This window comes from Anas platyrhynchos, chromosome 3 (genome assembly GCF_047663525.1).
Source record: "Anas platyrhynchos isolate ZD024472 breed Pekin duck chromosome 3, IASCAAS_PekinDuck_T2T, whole genome shotgun sequence".
In the NCBI taxonomy this organism is placed as follows: domain Eukaryota; kingdom Metazoa; phylum Chordata; class Aves; order Anseriformes; family Anatidae; genus Anas; species Anas platyrhynchos.
Genome location: NC_092589.1, coordinates 94181710 through 94198166, shown reverse-complemented (window position 1 = coordinate 94198166; position 16457 = coordinate 94181710). Strand labels below are relative to the sequence as shown.

The 16457-nt window shown below is 34.4% G+C and overlaps 1 protein-coding gene across 2 annotated transcripts in view; it reads right to left on the bottom strand.

The window, feature by feature from the left end:
• Positions 1-16457, bottom strand: part of KHDRBS2 (KH RNA binding domain containing, signal transduction associated 2) — a 378797-nt gene that overhangs the window by 11075 nt on the left and 351265 nt on the right. For both annotated transcript variants that reach the window (XM_072036317.1, XM_072036318.1), the window contains exons 11-14: positions 11119-11334; positions 5788-5844; positions 5124-5251; positions 2987-3091 (exon numbers count right to left, since the gene is read on the bottom strand). The gene's annotated coding sequence lies outside the window, so the exon portion shown is untranslated. The remainder of the gene's footprint in view (positions 1-2986; positions 3092-5123; positions 5252-5787; positions 5845-11118; positions 11335-16457) is intronic.

Below are 16457 nucleotides of genomic sequence, written 5' to 3'. Positions count from 1 at the left end.
GTGTTTAACTGTGTTCAAGTTCAGATTTTTTTTTTTTTCCCCCTATAATTTCCCTGCTTACATGCTCACATATCTAGTTTGAGGTTCAATTTATTCTTCTGGGAAATCTGTATGAAAGTACGCGTACACAAATGAATCACCAACAGACTTGCCAACTTGTTCCCATGGCACATCTAAATGCTACCTGTGCAAACAATTGAGAAGAGACAAAATAATAATAATGAAAGCAAAAGGTGACTGGGGAAAAGTGTGAAGACTTTGAAGAAGGTTGTGACTACACAAGGGAAAACGAATTCTGGCCTACAGAAACATCAACGTTAGTGATGAGGTATAAAGCAAAAAGCATACCACTTGATCTCCAGACAGAGGTTGCTGAACTGGCAATTAGAAACTTGTCTTTCTACCTCTAAGTTGATTATGTCTGATGGGAAGTCAACAAGAATTTTTTTATGTATTTATTTTTGTTTTTTAAATAAAGTCACATTTCAAGGAAAGCTGTTGAAATGCAACATTTATTTTTCTTTTATTTACTTTATTTTACTTTATTTTTCATTTATTTACTTTTCAAGACAGAGCTAGAAGTGAATCACTCCACATCTTCCTCAATAGCTTTTATATTAGCAAATCCTCATATACTAAAGTGCAAAATGACTGTGATAGCGGAAGAGAGGGGTTCTTTTAATTTGCTTTGCTGTTTTGAAAATCCAGTGACGTGAAAAACCTGGGTAAATGCCATTGATTTATTCATTTTCTAGGTGGCTTTAGAAACATCTCTTTGTTTCTGCAGGATTGATAATTGCCTGGAGAGGTGAAATTCACTGATTATTTCTGATGTTAAGAATAAACAGTGAAGCCTCTAATGAGACTTGTACACACTAACAAAAGCTACAAAGTTATCGGACTGCATAATATTCATGACTAACATGGAACAGAATTAGACTCCTATTCCATGGGAATAACATAATGAATGGAGAGCAGTTAATAGGATTAAACTTACTGTACAGAGACATGAAGAATAAAGCCATAGTTAATGACTTGTGATCTCTCTTCCCCTCCTCCCCATCAATACAGCTTCTTTATTCCTCTTTGGCCTATATAACTCAGGTATATGATTCTCATCCAACAGTGCACAATCATGGTTATGTATCTAGTCTTTTCCTTCAGAGCGTATGGTAACATGTTTATTTATTTATTTATTTAATAACAGCAATGAAATGCCGCTAATATGTGTGAATCAAATGAAAAATATTATACTGAAATCTTATGCCTGCCCAGTAAAATGAGTCCAATTTACTTTCTACATCTTTGTTTCAAACACCTCAAAAGAAAAGGTGTTACTGAAACAATTATTGTTTTAGCATGTTTATTTCGTCTGATATTCTGATCTCTAACATCTGCATCAGTAGTCTGACACTGCAAAGCAAAAAAGGTACTGTTCTTTCCTCAGCTAAGTCACTTGCAGGATATTTGAAGGGTGTCTAATAGATCAAGATGGTATATTGTTACACAAATATGAATCTCTTGGACTTGCACTAAAAAGATTTCAAATCCATTATTTTGATTAGGACAAAGTTACTACCAAGTTCTTAATGAATAACAAACATATCTACTGTTATTGAATAAAAAAGTTGCATATCTAAAGGAGGAATTGTACTTCATATTTATTTTATTGAATTTTTTAAAGATGTATATGTTATTAAATCACATCATAGCCTATTGAAAACATTGCAAAATGATATTAATATTTTCAAAACCTAAGATTAAAATTAGCTTTCCTGTTGCTGATGAAACTCCAGAAAATACAGACCAACATTTTGTAGTTAAAGTTTTCTGTCTTCCACATCCTGAGATTTGTGAAATAACTTGCAACTGAAGGAAAACAAAACACAGAGGTAGTTTCCAGCTGTGCACCTCTAAATAAGTGACCAAGGTTTAAAAGAACAGTTAGTAGAACTGATAAGTATGTTGAGTTAATCAAGTAAGAGTGTGCTAAACTTTGCTACTCTTCTCCCAACTGGGACAAATTCTTAGATTATTCAAATTCATATTACTCTCTTGGCACTAGTACAATAATGCACTGATCTTAAATCCATGACAATTTACCCTAGTAGTACTGCTGTCTACAAGATGTCAAACTGTTTTGTCAATGTCTTCTGAGTATAATATTACTTGGTGTGAGGAATGATCATAATTTAGGTATTAGAAATTACATCATGCCCTTGGGAGGATCTGTAAAAAGCAGAGTTTTTCTAGCAATCTTCTTGTTTCCTTTTACAGTCCAAAGGACAGAAGCTCTTTTCTTTCACAAATGTTGGAATTTGCAATGTGTATGGTTCACTCAGAGGACACCAATATCCCTGTGACAGAATGGAAGGGAAGATGACAGTACAGTTTTAACGCTTTTCTTTCAATGCTGGTTCTTTCAATAGCTGGCTCTTGCACCACAGGAGAATGTTTTGACTCTATAGGAACTCAAAATGTGGGGTTTTATGGCAAGAGTCTTCCATACAGTGTAGTCTTGCACTCATCTTTTGGAAACAAATTCAAGAGGGACTGTGTTGAACTTGACTGAAAGTTTGAGCAGAGTCACAGGGGAAGAAGGGATAAGCATGGCTGTATACTCATAGATCTGCTCAAACTACACATGGACATCTAAAAGTAGGATGAAGATTTGATACCAAAGGCTACAGGCAGGAGGTCTTGGGACATAACTTGGGGCTTATGTAAGCGCATATATGTGACAGAAATCCCTAGTTAAAAAGAGCCAGTCACCAAGTTTCCTGCTGAACTATGGTGTCTCTCCAGAGATCCTTATTCAATTATTAATGCATCTGCTGCTAATTTCATCACGCAGAGTGTGAATTTGTCTTTCCACATTGAGTTCTAAGGGAATTTTGTAAGAAATATAGAACTTGTCAGCACATGAGAGTCAACACATTACTGCTGTGCTGCAGCCATTTATAATGAAACTAAAATGAGCACTCACTTGTTTGGCATTAATTTAATGTCCCACTTAGCTCCTATCAGATGTAAATAGCTGCTTCATCCATTTAAGCATTTCTGTTCGTGCACATAATGAAGCACTCTGTACCTGTCAAGTAAGCAGAATTCATAACTGAAATAAGAAATGGATGAAGAAATTCAATGTTCTTAATATTAAGGCTTTACAGGGGCAGCATCATATTTTTTCTGGCCACAGGTATCCCGCTGTGAAGTTCACCTTTTATCCCATGGCGCAGAGAACACACAAAGATGTGACATGTATACACATGCTAGTGTGCCAAAAATATTTCTGAGAGGAATATCAGTTCAACTCATGGCACAGTTAACAACAGCTGTAGTTGTCAAACACACTCAAACCAAAATAAATTAGCTAGCCAGCCTCTTGGTATTTAAATGTTCTTTATGTTCTCTATTTTAGAAAAACACAGTTTAATTTTAAACGGCATTCTGGTTATGATCATACTCTCTTGAGGAATTTTTTTATGAGAATGAATGGAGATAATGACTACCATTAGTCATTGTCATTAGCATAAAACATTAAAAACTACAATATTTATAACAGGCTATGACATGACAATTAAAACATGACTTTCTATCACTTGTGTATGCTTTGGCTACAGCTGGTTGCTATTTTCTAAAGTTAAAATGATAGAAGTCTGATAATGGTATATTTAATAGCATGTTCATCATTGTATCTAATTGTTTTCCACCACAGGGTATGAAGCTTTATGTCCTCTATCAACCCAAAACAAACAGCCATACTGCTTAATGGCTCTTCAATTAATGTTTATGGTGCTACTTTTATAACCTGAGTTACAAGACAAATAAACTCCAAGAAGCAATTTAAGAACCTCAGAAGCTTGATGGGACTTCCACCAATACTAAACATTTCTAAAATACCTACAGAATCCCACACATGAGGATGTGAAATAAAAGACATTTAGTCAGCATTAGAAAATTCTTCTAGGACATTGGTAGAATTGCCAAAGGAGGAGAAATCAGACCTTGATGCAGAATACGATAGTTGAGTGACTTTGGGTAAGCTGCCTTGCAATTGCTGTTCATGCTGGGTTAAAACAGAGATCTGTTCATCCTAAGTCATATAAAGGTCAGACTCGGTTGCTCAAATTGCAAAGTTATTCCCCTGAGAGTGATTTACCCTCAGTAACCTAGATGCTTTCCACCTTCTAATAATTCTTTCTCCTATTTAGCAGAGCCCGTGCTGTTTAAAAGGAAAGAAGAGTTCAAAAACAGATTTCTCTGCTATTGCCTTGGTTTATATTAATTTATGTCTCTCCCTTTTGTACATAGCCTGTAGAGAGCAATGTAAAACCACTGTAAATATCTTTTCACTGGAGAGTTGCCATTGTTCTAAACTGCGAAACTCAATGATTTCTTGCTTGTGCTGTTAATTGTATATAGCAGTAATATATTCATACAGAGCTTCCCATCCTAATTCAGACTACCTGATCTCTGGCTTTTAATGATGTATCACAAGCCTGTCACCTAAGCAATTAATCATTGATATTCTTCAGTTCCCCAAAGTAGCCAGACACAGACAAGAAAGAACCAGATCTGAGGGGTGGTAGAAATTTCTTTTCAGGAGCTACACATTTTTTCACTCCATAAACTTTACTTGACTTACTCACTGCTGGAAGTATATTTTAATAGAACTGCTGTTACCCAGCCTCTCCTCCCAGTTTCCCAGTTTTAGTAGATCACCATGAGGTTCATAAACAGGCAAAAATAATCTGTGAAGTTTAAAGGCTGTCAAGCCTTCTTGGCAACTTCTCTCCAGCTGAGAAATGACAAACTTATCACCTAACTGGCTGGTGTATAAAGCTGACTGCTTTTGATTAGGAAGCAATGAGCCTTCCATTTTGTGTTTCATAAGCACCTCTTCACGGAAATTATGCAGTTGAACTGCTTTGATTATATGAATGCTGCAGCTTTATTATTTGTAGTAAATACAAGCATCTTTTATGGTGTTACTGAACATTCAGGAATACTTCAGGATGGTAACAGACTTACTGTTATTTCTCATGTATTATTACTTGATTTTTATATTTTTTAATCCAATAATATATTTGAATAAGGCTGCCTGTGTTGCTGTTACTCACCTGTGCATTACTCCATATGTACTCACACTATATTTCCTCTCTGTTCCACTGGGAAGGGTAAGATGAAAACAATTCTATCTACTGAAGGATGAAATACTAAGTCCTCAGCAGGTAAATTGTTCTCAGAGCTAGAAAGAAAGCAAGCGTGAACCACAACAGCAAATGGAAAACTCCTGTGTTAAGTCCTATGTTACAGACTTTGTGATTGATACTTTCAACAACTAGTGCTGTGGAAGAGCACAGTGACCAAAAGCACAAATATAAAACATTAAAGTGATCTTCCAATGTCATATAACTTCATGAAACACTATTCAAATGCACTGGGAACCTTGAGGCACTTTTATTTTTTGCTATACTTCCAGTTATATTTCCTTTTAGATTACTGTGTAACTTCTAGCGATCTGCATGGTGAACCTCAGTAATAAAAAGCCATTTCATGTTTGGAGAACACAACTTCTTGGTTGGTCACCTTAGATATAGAGGAGGAGGAAGGAATGAATTTAACCAGATTCTATTGCTGAGCAGATTCATGTGGTCAGCTTGATAAACCTTAATATTCAACTTTGACAGGATGGAGACTTCAGCGCACTGTCTACATGCTAAATTCAACCCTAACTAAGCATTTATTAATTCTGTATCAGTCTTATAAACAGTGTTTACTCACCTGAATCTACATGCTGTGGAGGTAGCTGCAGAACTCACCAGTAAGATTTATCATTACCTAAAAGTTTAATATATTTATTACTGGTATAGTTCACAATGTTATATCTATTATCTTCAGGCTGAATATTCTCCACATTTCATTCTGTCTACCTTTAGGAAAATGCATGCAGTTTTCCAATTCATCCTCTAATTTGCTTCCTGTTTTCCATAGATCATAACTATATTTTATGAGTAGAGTAACATGTCCCAGTCGTTAGGGTTGTTGTTAGAAAAATCAAGTAGGCTCACTTCAGCTGCAATTCAAGCTAATAGTGAAATATTAATGTAATATATACATCTTCTGGCTTTCATTAACACTGGCTGTCTGTATCACAATCCGTAATATATTAATTTCTACAATACCTGTATAAAGATGCAAGGGGATTAAAAGGTGTTTTGTGTGAGGATATTTAAAAAGTCATGATTTCTGTTTTTTGAGATCCTGAAGCTGAGTCTAGTGAAAGCTGTAGGCTACTCAACACTTCTGAAAACAAAGATATGTCTTCAGTGCTCAAATAGAGATGGAATTTATATTTATGTTTAAAAAATTGTCAAGGGTCATCAACAGAAATGACTTCTAAGCAGATACCATTTATTTAATAAATAACTAAAGAAAAAAGCTACCAGAGGTGAAAAAAAAAATAATAAAAATCAAAGGTTATAGAAAAAAGCTCTGTTCTGAAGAACTCCATAGGCCAGTTTCCATTAGATTAATATTTAGAATGAGAGCTTTGATGTGAAGACCTTTAATGACTTCTATCAAACCAAAGCCCTTGTGCATGGAGCTGTGCTTTTCTATAGCTACTTTTCATCCTCTTGTTCCACAAAAGAACATTGGGCACAGAACATGCCCCAGACTCTAAGTCAGGATTCAAAGACAAGCATACATAACAGATTTTGTGTACACAGTTTAATTAATGAAATCTGGTTAATATGATATGCATAATCTGTAGCTTTTAATGTAATTATCTCCCCAAACTGAAATTTAAAAATCCTGTTCCTTAAAATTTTAATTATTAAGATTGGGATTAATTTCACCCCAACTAAATTATCTAAAAACTAGTTACACAGCCATCTAGTCTCCTTTTCTAAACAGTAGTGGGCATTTCATCCAATTTGGTTTTGACACATCTCTAAATGTGGGCCAAATCATCCTTTACTTTATACCTGACTGTCTTTTCTGCATTGAATATAGAGTGAATATCAAGGAGAAATTTAAATATGACAAACAACTCTGAGAGACCTAGAGCTGGTTCATGGAATCAACTCTAATACTTCTGTGTTGTTGCATTTCACTATCCTTTTCGAAATATTACTTATACTGTTTTAAGGAAAATATATTAAAATGACAAGGAAAGTAAAAAGAAAATAATGTAAATATTTTCTTGGAGCCAGCATTATTTCTTATTTTGCATTTAGCAACATTTAGCAGCCTAGTAGTAGTATTTAGTAACATTTCCTTGTGATGGCATAATATCCTATAAAATCTATCTCTGTGTTTGTAAAAAAGGAAAAAAAAAAAAAGACTTTCACAACAAATTTCTGATATTTTATATTGGTTTATGTCGATTTTTTTTTCTTTTTTTTTTTTTTTCTTGAATATAGTGTGTGTCAATTGCTATAGCAATGTATATATTTTCATAGAAATCTGTATGTCAAAATAGTTACTATACACATTGACTGATAATCCAACCATCAAAAGGTCAAATCTGGATTTCTATCTGTATTTATAGATCCACTAAACAAAAGCAGGGAGTCAGTATGGTTTTGCTTCTGGTAAAAATAAATATCGAAAAAAACTGAATTTACAGAGAAATTGCCTGACATATCATTGTGTTTTAATGCAAGAGATTGGAAAGAAAACATACTTGTCTGAGTAAAAATTATTTATATTAGTGAAGTAACGAGGTCTAGGCCAAAGTTTGAAGTAATTGTGGATGTCGGAACAGAAAGTAAGACCGTTTTCCTCTGACTTATACCACGTGTCTGAAGCAGGAATGTAACATTGGGAATGTTGTTCATCTCTCATAATTACAAAATGGGTTTTAGTAGAACTGAAAATGTTTGAAATAGGCTGTGTTTATCCACAGACATATTAGGGTCAGGAATTCCTTAGAAACTGTAAAAAGTTGGTTACTCAGCTCCAAAATATCTACTTAGCCTTACATCACAAATCCAGCCATATTGTGCTGTAACTGCTCAGTTGTACAGGCCTCTGGCGTTACTGCAAAAAACTACCTCATCAGGGCTGTTAAAAGGGGGAAATGTGGGAATGGTTTCCAGTCCTTGTCTGAAAAATGTGCTTAATTGGCACATTTTTTTGGGTCAAACTAATGCCTATCAAATAGAAGAGAATATGCTGTGCTGCAAAGGGAAGTAGCTGAAAAACAAGAATGTCATAAAAATGAAAGGAAGTCATGGAGGCGGATCAACCTTGTTTTCATGAATTCTATGAATTTCAATGTTGGGAAAAATCAGACTTTCCTTTCTTGCTCTACAGATTTCTGGTCACCTCTTAGAAATACAAGAAAAGTCTCCCATGCTTGTGAAACACCTTTCCACTTACTAAAGCTTGAAGTTACTCTACCAACCTGAAAGGAACCACTTTTTTTGTGTTTCCAAGGACATTAAGTCATTTTCTTTAGGCAACGAATGAAAGTGATCACCTACCCAAATCTTACTTTTAAGTCGTTTTAGGAAATGTAGCCCAACATCCAGATCAGGCTATATGCAATATCTTCTATCTGGGTTATTCTCTATAGCATTCTGTGTGATACACAGGAAACAGCTTCCCATTTACTCCTTCCATTTACTGTGTGTAAATAACAAATAATAATAGTGACATGAATCTTCTTATTCCACACTGCTATAATGTGGAACACATTTCTAAGAGCTCTAAATTACTACGTATGACACTTAACTATAATCTAATTAAACCCTTAAGAAATCTGCATATTTTCACCCATTTCTTGATGTCCCTCTCAGACCTATTTAAATCTAGAGTGTGAGTACTGTGATTGAGGGCTTATTTCTAGATTTAGCTGAATCTCAAAAATCATATATATGTTTTTTCTTAAAGCTGGAGATGTGTTAAATTTGAGCAGCTTTTAACTACATTTGTTTAGTTTTGTTTTTCCAAAGCATCTTTCACTTAATTTTTCACACTGTACTGTTTATTAAAAGGCCAGGATTTCCTGTTAGAGTACAATGGTAGCAAACTTCTGATAAATACTGTTTTTCTGCTGGCAGTCAGTCTTCACTCCCTTCCCAGCTGAACTGAAGTTCAACCGAGAAAAGTATACCTTGCATAATGGCTTGGATACTCAGAGAAACCTCTAAACTCAAGTGAAAATTAAAATAAAATTAACTTTATTCAGGACAACATAATGGTAAAGATTTCAGAAGGCAAAATTTGCCCATGAGTACTTCAGACAGTGGAGAAAATTTATAGCAAGGCAGAGCCCAGATTTTTATCACTGTTTGCAGAGAGAAAATCCTAGAATAATAGAATAGAATCAAAGAATATCCTGAGCTGGAAAGAACCCACAAGGATCACTGAATCCAATTCCTGGCTCCTCACAGGACCACCCCAAAATCAACCAGAGCATTGTCCAAATGTTTCTTGAGCTCCAGCAGGCTGGATGGCATGACCACTGCCTTGAGGAGCCTTTTCTGGTGCCCAACCACCCTCTGGGTGCAGAACCTTTCCCTAACACCCAGCCTGACCCTCCCCAGTCCCAGCTCCATGTCATTCCCTCAGGTCCTCTTGCTGTCCTCAGAGCTCAGCACCTGCCCCTCCGCTCCCCTCATGAGGAAGTTGCAGGCTGCCATGAGGCCTCCACTCAGTCTCTTTTTCTCTGGGCTGAACAAACTTCAGCTGCTCCTTATATGCCTTCCCCTCTAGACCTATCACCATCTTTGCAGCCCTCCTTTATATGCTCTCTAACAGTTTTATGTCATTTTTATCCTTTGGTGCCCTTTGGTGCACCAGCACAGAGCAGAGCAGGATAATCACTTCCCTTGACCAGCTAGCAATGCCATGCAATCCTAATATTGCATGGGGAAAAAAAAAGTGTTATCGATTTCAGAACATGGAGAGTCTGTCCTGAACTGCAGAAAACTAACATCAGGTCTGTTTTCTTCTGTACAGTCACAAGGAACAAGGAAAGGACTATGGCTGGAATGGAGATGATGTGATGGTGTGTACAAGATTGTGGCAAGCATTTCTGCTGCCATTATATGGAAACTGCCAGAGGACTTGCAGAGTAACTCCACATTAGCTACTGATACTACTTTTTCTGTTTACCTGAAACCTTTTGAAGGTTGCTAGTTATCGTCAATAAAGACTGAAAATGCTCTTTAATTTCACATACTCTTTGCTGAAGAACCAATCCCATTTCTAATAAGTAAATGCAATAACTATATTTTATATGGCTATAAATAAGGCTATTGCATAAAAAACACAACTTATATTTAGGACAGAAGATTTAGGAAATGTTAGATTTTTATATTTTTAAAATACTTATACTAGGTTCTTTAGATATATATGTGAGATCATAGCATTTAATTATAAGCCTCCTTCCTACGTTCTTCTACACAAGACTGAATTCAATCAGGATATGAGCTTGAATTTAATTAATGTTTAATTAAATTCAACAGTAATTAATTACTGTTTTCCGTATTTCCACTGCTGTAGAATTATTTACTTTCTGACAGGCTTACATTGTCCATCATTTGTAGCAAAAATGGTATAGTAACTGAACCTTATAAGCATTAATAAGTGTAGATTCAAAACACCTTATGAAGGTACAAATATTTTTCTAAATAAACAAATAGAGAACAGAGAGTAAAACAAAACAAAACAAAAACCAAAACAACAAAACAAAACAAAACAGAGTTTGCAAAATATTTTAAAATGACCATCTGATGAGTTATCTCATACCAAGGGGAGATGATTTCTCAGAATACTGGGCATTTCTAAAAGCTTGTTCCGTGTTCAACATATGGCATAAATATAGTTAGATTACTTTTATGTTATTTCTGTGATAAAGGCTTTTTATGTTAGCTTTCCTGACCACAGAAAGACAGAACAAAAACTTAAATGCATTATCAAACATTTCTATCTCAAAGTAACAGACCTCATATGCATGAGCTCTCTTCCCATGACAAACCTAAGGTGAACTAGTTTAGAACGATCTTCTCTCTCTCTAAAGATTGAATTAGCTCAGTTTCCATCTGAATTATCCCACCTTTGGAACAGACTACAAACATATAGACAAATACCTCAGCTCACCTGATAGGAAGATCACCGTGAGTCTGAGCACCAACATGTGAGAGGGTGCTAATGGTGAGTTTAGAGTTCAATGGTTTAGAGTTCAATGCTTTGGAGATTCCCAGTCTGAGGCTCAGTCCTTCAGATACCACTGATTTATTTCAAGTGACGCTGAACATTCTCAATTCCCTGAGCACCACTTAAAAGGTACAGTACTTCCCTAAGGGCTCCAAAATTCTGAAAATCAAGACAAAGTTGGACACATTCAATGAAAAACACAGAATTAATTGTCACATTAATATTTACCTTAAATGACGTAGGTAGATTCACAGCATCTCTGTGACAAAGGGTTAGTCTGGGTGACAAACAACTCTTGGAAGACACTGCCTTCCAAATTCTACAAGCTATTAAATAAAGAAGTTCTGACACTTTTCCTGTGTCAGAACACAACTGGAATGGAAAAGCATGTGATCATCTGCTGAGTCTCTAAAATAATGAATGTGCACAACAGAGAAAATATGAGGACAGGGAACAAACTAAATGCTGGCATTTCTAGTTTTGAATATTTGTGAGGTTATTGTATGGAACTTATGTGATAACAGCTTTCTTATCTAACTTCTTACTTTTATAATATTTTTTATAATGCTACTAATTTATGAAGTACTACTTTCAATACCTTTTCTCCACCTGCTTGAGATGAAGGCTCATGGCCTGTGCACAGTAGAATGAACATGCTTTTATCAATGTAATAAAAAGACATTGTAGCAGTGAGTTTTATTAACACCAATACTGCCTTAATGCAGATAACTCAGCACAGTAATTATATTAATACTGAGCAAATTACTTGCTCAGAGTGAGAATGGGAACTTTTGAGAAAGTTTTGGATTGGAGTTGTGTTTCATTTCTTGATGATACTGACATGCTGAGGTCTATGAGAAAATAGTTAAAACCAGTCTCCTCAGCTAGTCAGTAGAGAGATAAAAGGTACATGTAAACAGTGTTAATCATTCTGAATTCTTTTCTGTAAGCAAAGATCACTGCACTGAATATACAGGTACCCTAAGTACTTGTAGTGGCAAAAGCTAGGTGTTTGAAGATGATGAATGTACTCCATAGCTCCCCAGATGCCGCACTAAGGTAGCTTCACATAAAAGAAAATAATTAATAATAATAATCATCACCATCCAATCAGTGGGGCAGGGTAATATGGCTATTTTAGCATAGCTTCTACCAAGTTTACTGAGTTGGTAAAAGGCAACATTTTTGATGTCTCATGATATTATTCCAAACAAACAGATTTTCATTAAAGCAGCAAAAATAACTTTGGGATCCTCCACCCCCTGCCAAAGGCAATGTTCTGTTACAAATTGGAGGAACACTAAACTGTGTAAACTGTGTAAAAACTCTCATAAATCAGAAGATGTTTTTCTATGATTGAAAGTATTAAGCAGGTAAAAATATCAGGCCTGCAAAATAAATGGTTGAAGTAAGCCAAGCACTCTGAAGCTATATAAATAAGAATTAAGTGAAACCTTAATTTACCTCTTTTTCAGCATACAGTTGATGTAGTCCTTAAAATGGTTGGCTTATTATATTTTTTCCTCCTAATTTTATGCACAGAGAGTCTAATGAAAGAACAGCAATTTGATATTTCTTCTACTCTCATTATTCAATGTTTTGTTCCTTTTTTTACTTGCTTAACTCTATTCAAATCTTTAACTTTTCTTGACAAAATTATGAATTTCCCAGTTGTCTTAATGTGCCACTTTTGGATATAGGATTTGAATGCATCAGCAAAGTTAGTAGTTTTTATTGTCATATATCTGAAGTTAAAATAAAAAACATTCATAGCTGTTAAATAACCTGGGATGCACAAGACTTGATTTTGAAATTATATAGCACTTTGCATATTCAAGCACAACTCCTGATGATGCAACTTGTAACTGATGAAAACCAAATCCCAAAATTTTTGTAAGAACTCAAGAAAATAAGAAACACACCATTTGTTTTTAGTTTGAGAAATTTGCCTATCATCATGCAAAACTCTACTGGTAGAGATATTGAAGGAGTATATAATCTATTCCTCTGTATAGATGAAACGTATCTGTGTGATCATGGGGTTACTGAAAATAAAGTGACAGCTACCATAAATAGATTAACTTGATTTCCTAGCTGAGATATAGACTCAAACGGATTCCTGGGCAAACATTTTCAACTAAAAAATTTTCTTCCACATGGAAAAGCTAGTTTTGATAACATTAAAAGCTGCATCTTGCTGTTGGTACTGCAAAACTTACATTTTCTATGCACAACATTTTTAGTCTGGTTTATATAGTGAGATCTTTTGTAAAGCTGCATCTACTTGGATGAAAGTGAAAGGGCCATTCAGGGTAACAGTGTCTCTGACAGAGAACTGCAATCACTATTCCTCATTGACAGCTACAATTATCAGCAAGACAACAAATGGAGCAAAGGTCTACCACATCATAGGCATCTCAGCACTATGAAAGGGTGCAGTATCTTGAAGTGCTCTTCCTGGGTCAAGGCTATTTCAGACTGCCTGCTAAGCAGGGCATTGGCTGGAATAACTCAGTGCAGTGCTTAACAGATATGCCTTCTGTTTGAATAAAATTAAATTATAAAAGATGACTAAAGATGAAATTTAAATCTCAGATTCCTGTTTCAATTGTTGATATCAGCATGGACTTTAGAGAATGAAACCTGAGTAAGATCATCTGATTGAATTCTCTATCAAATAGCTACTTTGCTTAACTGGAGTTTACCCTTACAGAGCATGCTAGTCAATTGCTTTTGTCTCTACATGATGGATTTTAATATAGATATATTAAAAAAAATGTATAATGTCCAAAATATCATACAGAATAAAGAAAAAAGCCCATCAACTTAAAGGATACTCTGAGGATTAAGCTGAAGTCAAATATTAACAGAAAGTAGTAGCATTCATTTGAATGAGAATGACCTTGATTATCTTTTCATCTGAAGTAATTATGAACAAACTTTCTTTTAGGAAGAAGAGGAAGAAAAAGAAGAAAAACAGGAAAAAGCATAGGTTGCTTGTCCAAAAGCTCTTCACTGAATTTTTACAATGGTTGTATGGGGTTGTTAAGAAGTTCAAGAAGAAATAAAATGAGTTACTACTTGAGAAATTAATATGGAAAATGAATATGTTAAACCATCACACAAAATAGTCTTACGTTTTGTTCTGTTTGCAGAAGAAGAGAAAAAGAAAGCCAGAATCCTAAGAAGTCATAAACAAGGAGCTCAACTCCTTGGTTCTCAAAAGCTTTGATTTATTAGTTGTAACACAGTGTGTAGGTCTTGTAATGCAAGGGCATATAGCAAAGGCATTCACTGTTTTTTTGTGTGAGCTTAACAGATCCATCATTAAAGAATGCATCCAGTGTGGCAAGAACAGTGCTAGACATGACAAGCAAGTATTCTCATCTTTTATAATAACATCTCATAGTAACAATAAGAAGTAACTATACCTCAATTAAATCAATAAGGTACTGCTCTCATCAGGGCACTGAAGCATTTCCATCATCCTACTTGTACATCCAAATAAATGTTGCTAAAATATATCAGAAACTTTCAATTCTGTCTATACAGTATCTTGACAACTTCTTTGGGAATACACAGGATTTACAGAATCAACTACCCTGCCTCTTCTTTCATTTTTTTCCTTTTCATGTCTGAATGTGTGTCCTTTACCACTACAGCACAGATCTTTCTCCTATAAAACTTTCTTCTGATGTACAGATCTGAAGTATGAAAACCTGAAAATGTTGTCTCAAGAAATCTTGCTATTCTCTGCTAAAAATCTTAGATTTCAAAGATAAATCAAATATTTTAGGAAAGGAAGCATTTATGTCTTTCAATAAGTACTAAACACAGCCTTTTATTATTTTTTTTATAAGCAAAACAAAACAAAACAAAACAAAACATTTTCAAAGAGTGATACATTTTTAGTAGAAGTTTAGAAATCTGCATTTTTTATGCTAAAGTTCACAGAGATTGTTTCTGATTGAGAATGAAAAATTCGTTCCAGATTTCTACAACTTGGACACATACTTCAGTAATTTTAAAATGTTCTACTGAGTTATAGAATAAATGACTCAGTCAACCAGAGACCATGAAAGGACTGAAAATCCATTTTTGGTTTCAAAGGACATTGAGTCAGGTCTCAATGAGCAATAAAAAGGACTGGAAAAATATAATTAGCTAACAACAAAGTGGCAGATGTTGATTGTCTTTGAGGCCCTAATCAGTCTGAGAAAGTTACCTGTGTATCTTTTCTAACTCCATAGAACAATGTGGTAAAAGAGATAAGGTGAGACACCATTTTTATAACTCCTAGATTCTAATAACTGATGGAAGTCACAGAATATATCTGTATTTTTAGTAGGGCAGAAAACTTCAGAATGCACTAGACTTATTTTTCTATCTAGCATCCAATTGTTTTTATTTTATTTTATTTTATTTTATTTTATTTTATTTTATTTTATTTTATTTTATTTTATTTTATTTTATTTTATTTTATTATTTTATTTTATTTTATTTTATTTTATTTTATTTTATTTTCTGTGACTTTACTCACTAATAGGTTCCTTTTGTCAATATATTGACAACAGAAGATTACTTGAAATAGATACCAAAAGAGTCTTCATCCTTTAGACACATTTTTAACTATAGCCAGCCTTTGAAATTTTTGTAAGCTACATTTTTTTTAAATAATTCCAATCTTGTAGTAAAATTCAGTGCTTTGATTCCTTCCTTAAAAAAATGCATCTACAAGTGAACTCAGCCTTTCTGAGCCTTAAAAAAACATATGTACTGACAGAGCAATGAGGGAGTACTTTATCATACAAGATGAATTTATAATCTATTCTATGATACTGCCTGTATGAATGTTTTCCCAAACAATTTCATCTTCTTCCATTCCCAAGTCATGAAATGAAATTCAACAGCAGTATAAAAGAATTCAGATTACATTTCCAGGAAAAAAAAAAAGCATTAAGTAGGTTGTATAGAGAGCACTGATTTCCAACAGTCGTATTCCTATTTAGTCCTTATGCTAGTTAATACAATACATTATGGAAGCTTTTTACGACTTCCCTTCCTCACTGGCTCATATTCTTCCTTCAAATATTAACAAATATTTTTTCCCTCTAACATTTAGCTTATTTTATACCTCTCTGCAGACATTTTTAACATGTGACTGTATTATTTAACTCTTGCAAAACTTTTTAAACAATATAGAAACTCTTAGAAAGATACTCTTAGAAAGTTGGTGTACGAAACACCTACTGTTCAACCTACAGTTAAATATAAAGAAAATA